The sequence below is a fragment of the Dipodomys merriami genome, unplaced genomic scaffold (assembly GCF_024711535.1).
Source record: "Dipodomys merriami isolate MVZ:Mamm:240054 unplaced genomic scaffold, mDipMer1.0.p SCAF_123, whole genome shotgun sequence".
In the NCBI taxonomy this organism is placed as follows: domain Eukaryota; kingdom Metazoa; phylum Chordata; class Mammalia; order Rodentia; family Heteromyidae; genus Dipodomys; species Dipodomys merriami.
Genome location: NW_027202527.1, coordinates 728,701 through 734,512, shown reverse-complemented (window position 1 = coordinate 734,512; position 5,812 = coordinate 728,701).

Genomic DNA, 5,812 nt, shown 5'->3' with positions numbered 1-5,812 from the left:
TATTTTAAGAGCCTTTTTTCTGGTTTTGCAGAAGTTCTATGGACTATGCTATACTTAAACCTAATTTTTTCTGCCATGGAATTTACATATCCTTTTTACTGGTTTAAATGTGAAGATTCTAAAGAGCATCTTATCAACAGTATAATATTAACAGTTTTCAATGTCAAGTTATAGACTAGAAGAAAATCTAAGAATGGATTTGTATGAAGAACTCTCCAAAACCCAAAAGGAAAATAAACAGCCAAGTTATGAAGTGGGAAGAAAGTCAGATGCTTGGTTTTTGTTTGTTTGTTTTGGTTGGTCATGGGGCTTGAACTTTTGGCCTGGACGCTGTCCCTCAGTTCTTCAGCTCAAGGGAATAGCTCTATCACTTGAGCCACAGTACCACTTCCAGTTTTCTGGTGGTTTATTGAAGATAAGAATCTCATGGACTGGGGCTGGGAAGGTGGCTCAGTAGTAGAGCACTTGCCTTACATGCATGAGGCCCTGGGTTTGATTCCTCAGCATCACATAAGCAGAAAAAAAAAAGCCAGAAGTGGTGCTGTGGCTCAAGTGGTAGAGCGCTAGCCTTGAGCTGAAGAGCTGAGGGACAGCGCCCAGGCCCAGAGTTCAGACCAAAAAAAAAAAAAAAAAAAAAAAAGAATCTCATGGACTTTCCTGCCCAGGCTGGCTTTGAACTGTGATCCTTAGATCTCAGCCTCTGAGTAGCTAGGATTACAGGTGTGAGCCATGGGTGCCCAGCTGCTTGTAAATTTACATCTATAGTATGGAGCAGTAACATTGAACAAAAGCACTAAAACTCAGTGCCTGAAAAACATAGAAGGGAGAAGACTTGCGAAAATACTGCACTAAAAAAAAGTTTATACACAACAAATAATCACGAGAAGATTGTTCAACTGCTGATAGCTTCATTATAAATTTATAATAATATAGTTCTTCAAAGAGTGTTCATCTAATTGAATACATGGTTAATGGTGGGCAAGTCCCTTAGATGACTTAATATTTGATAATATGAGGGGCTCTGTTTTATCAGAGATCTTTTGAATCTTCATTTCCCTCAGAGTTCCATATGGTAGGGTGATGGTCTTCATAATCACAACCATCCAAAAGTATACATTCTTGCAAATGCTTATACTTGTGTTGATGTGTACATGGGATGTCCTAAATCAGTGAAATCCATGCTTCTTGAGTCACAGGCACAGGTAAAGATATTCCCTGATGTTTCCAAATAATCAACTTCAATTATGCAGGTAATAGCCAACACCATCCCCCTTTTTAGCAACATACCAATGTCAATAGGATGAATGCTTTTTCAAGTGTTTATTCTTATTCAATGATGCTATTTCTATCTTAAAAAGCACTATTCTGCATGTCAGCATTCTTTTCTCCTGGCCATCATTTATCATGAAAACAGGTTATGTCTGAAAAGTTGGCTGTCCATAGACCTCCCTCCAGAGGAGATTTCAGAATATTTTCATTTTAATTTAGACAGTATTTTGTGTTTTTTTAATCTATGATTTTTTTCCTCCCACAGTATTGTAATCAAATAATGATCCATATGAAAATGTGAATAATGAATTTATTCCCAACCTTTTGGTGTCTTTTTTTTATTGAGGATTTCCTTTTGTGCATAGCAGTATATTGTGCTGTAGAATGCTTTCGGCAAGAACCCAAAGTTTTCCATGTATACAGATACATAACTGTATATAGTTATATTGCATATGAAGACCATTAGGTGGCCCTTAGTGTTCATAGGTGGTGAGTGATACCTGGACATTTTCATAGCACAGCTGTGAGAAGCAGTACATACTAAGATTGCTTTTGGTCAGGATTGTTATCTATGACTTGTACCTGTGCTACACTAGGGCAAATATATACAATATCTTGTTTGGCACTTATGACTTATGTATAGAGTATCCTGCTTGTCTCTCACAAAATGAATAGTGTATCTTGGAGTCATAGAGCATGGCTTTGATTCACCTCCAATGTAGCATTTCAAAGACAACCAAAATGTTGGAGCAAGATTTAACCCAGTATTATGAGCTCAAAGTCTTCACTTTCACCTTCAGTGTAGTTCCAACCTATCCTTCCCCCCCCACCCCCCGCAATCCTCTCTGTTTTTGGAAAACATTTGAGTATACCTTATATGTTTTTAACTTGCCAATCTAGTTGAGGCCAATCGACTTTCAATCAGTTAAAATCTACAGCAAGGTGATGGAGGTTCCCATCTGTAATTCTAGTTATTCAGGAAGTTATCTGAGGACTGTGGTTTGAAGCCATCCTCAGCAGAAAAGTCCATGAGATCTTATCTCCAATAAACTATTCAGAAAAAGCTAGAAGTAGAGCTGTGGCATGAATGGTAGAGTGTAGCCTTGAGCAAAAGCAGCTCCAGAGACAGTGCCCAGGCCCTGAATTCAAGCCCAGGATGCGGGGAGGGAGTGGAGCAGTAAGGAGGGGTGGGGGAGGAGAGATCTACAGAACTGAAGCTCAGCATCACCAATCACCCTGCTTCTGGCACCCTCTTTCCTTCATTGACCCTCCCCTTTCTGCCTCCCTCTTAGAGCACCCCCCCCCCCGTGATATACTGGGCCCATCCAAATAATCCAGGGTTGTCTTCTTACCTTTTTATATCTGCTTCATTCTTTATACCCTTCTATCTTTCAGCTGCTTATATTCTCCACAGCTAACTTCATTTCATGACCATTGGAACTTCTAATATCACTTCCTTAGAATTATATCACAAGGACAATCTTGTCTTGCTGCCCCTTGCCTCCTTTCATGATCAAATGTGAACATTTTCCTTTGCCTTTTCTTTGTATATAATTTGTTCCTCCCTCTTCTCTCTAATTCGAATATAACTCTACCTGCTGTTGCTCCAGGGGTTCCTAAAATGGCCTGTAGGCCTCAAATCCTCTTGTATTTGAATCCCAATGCCTAGACTGTTACTGATAGTCACAGGAGTCTACTATGGCTCATTGTTTGAATGTGCATGTGAACATCAATGCTTGCAATTCTTTAATGTGTATTTCTAAAATAGTAAACTGCCAACTTCAATTGTATTGTACTGAGCACTATTTTCTAGTGCCCTATGACTTATGAGCAGATGCTCTTTATGACTTCCTCAATGTTGATATATCCTTATTTCCAACAGAATAATAGAAGGGTAATTGCTTAGAAAATTGCACCAAGATAATGACCAGTAACAGTTTAGTTTCACAGATTTGACATATGAGTCACATGCTGAATCCTGCACCAAGCCTGCCATTTCTACAAGCCTCTACTCTCTAGTAGAAGAAAGGGCAAGTAAGACCTTAAATGCACTGAAACCCGACCAGATGTTTTATCATCTTTCACATATTAACAAAATCTTGACCAGTTGAATCAGTTGCGCACTAGGTGCTCTACATTGTATCAGTCCCTGTAAAACATGAATCATTAATGCCTTTTACACCATATCAGCCCTGCAGTGATCAAGCTGTGTGTCATAGGGCCAGAGAGGAACCAAAAATATGAGGGGTACAAATGACAGTAAGAAGAAGCTGGGCGTGCCAGTGTCTCATGCCTGTAATCCTAGCTACTAAGGAGGCTGAGATCTGAGGATCACGGTTCAAAGCCAGCCCGGGCAGGAAAGTTCTTGGGACTGTGGCTCAAGCGGTAGAGCACTGGCCTTGAGCTGAAGAGCTGAGGGATAGTGTCCAAGCCCAGAGTTCAAGCCCCACGACCGCCCCCTCCGCCCCCACAAAAAAGACGGTAAGAAGCATGACTGCCAAGGCTGATTTCAACTTTGCCTGTTGCTTAGGCAGATTCCTGTCAGGTTAAGGGGGAAAGCCTGTGGGCTCCACCTTTTGTATACTGGGGCAGGTAATTCTGGTCAGACATGCTGACTTGAAGCAGGGACCTCCCTGATGGAGGCCTACTTTGTTCCTGGAGCTCCCAGAACACCACACCTTTATGTTTACTCCATGGGAAGTGAAGTTCAGACATTTTGACCTTATGTATGTAATGAGGAATATTGTGATGTGGGTGACATAGATTTCTCTTGCAAGAGGCTAATGCTCTCTAAGTTCCAAACCTGAGTGAATTTGACCTTAATATAATGAGATCTGACTGAAAATGAATAGCCTTATAGTGGATTCCTGTTTGGAACTCACTGGGACAGGTCTGTCCTACTTTTGGAGGGTTAGGGCTTCCTAGCAAATTACAGACATCATTAGAACTGTGTGATCCTTTGGCTACAGGAGTGCAACCTCAAGATCATATTTGATTCAACTGGCTCCTTCTTCTTGCTCCACTCTTCTTTTTTCTTTCATCTCCCTTCTTCCTCCCCTCCTTTCTTTTCTTTCCTCTCTCTTTCCCTTCTCTAAGTGTTCACTCTGTAAGTGGGGGAAAAAAACAGAAATGGCTTTGGTCCTGGTGAACAATTTCTATGCTTTCATAGCTACTGTGAACTCCAACTGGGAAAGATATGGAGCATTGCATTCCGCAATAAATCCTTCCTGGGAGAATATACTTAAATACAATGAGTTATTGTATAATATTCTATTAGAAGAATATAGCATTATTTTCTGAATATATTTTAATGTGTTTTTAAGATTTTCCCCCCTTTTTGTCTGAATTACAATCAGGTTGTGCTCTAATATTTAAATGTTCTTATTTATCTCTGGTCATTTCTTGGGAAGAATTCCATCCCAAGGATGGAAGCCAGCAAAGAATTCTAGTGTGATATTGGTCATTAACATTTTGTCCTAAATTCCAGGGAGCTGAAATCCTTTGCCTCTGTGGCAGTTTTGTTTCTTACAGAGATCCTATTTTAAACTCCTATTCTCACAAATTAGGGAAGATCTTTTTTGTGTGAATGTGTGCCTGTTCTGTGGCTCAAACTTGTCCTGGGCACTGTCCCTAATCTTCTTTTGGTCAAGTCTAGCACTCTGCTACTTAAGCCACAGCTCTACTCTGGCTTTTTGGTAGTTAATTGGAGGTAAGAGTCTCACAGACTTTCCTGCCTTAGCTGACTCTGGACCACAATCCTTAGCTTTTAGCCTTCTGAGTAGCTAGAATTACAGATGTAAGCCAATGGTACCTGGCTATGGAAGATCTTCATATTCCACTTTCCATTTATACTATCTTTCAACAAGCCTATAATTCAATATTCAATGGAATAGTCATTTCCCTGAAATTAAAGTATCTGTCCTAGGGATGGGTTGCCAGGGTCTCAGAACAAAATATCATACAAACAGAAGCCTCTATTACTAATACCTGTTGTTGCACTTGGCCACTGGCCTTCCATAAAATATCCTCTCCAATGATATGGTTAGAAATAACTTTGGGGAGCAGGGTGGCTCACGCCTATTATCCTAGCTACTCAGGAGGCTGAGATCTGAGAATCTAGGTTCAAAGCCAGCCTGGGCAGGAAAGACAATGAGACTCTTATCTCAATAAACCACCTGAAAACCAGGAGTGGTACTATGGCTCAAGTGGTAGAGCACTAGCCTTGCGCTGAAGAGCTCAGGGACAGCACCCATGCCCAGAGTTGAGGCCCCACAACCGACCAAAAACAAAAAAAAAAAACAAATAAGTTTGGGCATAGGGTAACAAAGGAACTATTAGTACATAAATCTAAATTGGTCAGAGAGATATTGAACATGACTTGAGAAGTCATTACTAAACACCTACCCCTCAAAAGAGAATTCAAAGACTGTATTAAGGCAACTGAAAATTAGTATCATCATAGAATTCAGAGGCCAACAACTGGGAATGTAGAAGGTAAGAACAGGTAATGGAATCTTCTGACACAACAGAAGGCAGGGAAGGT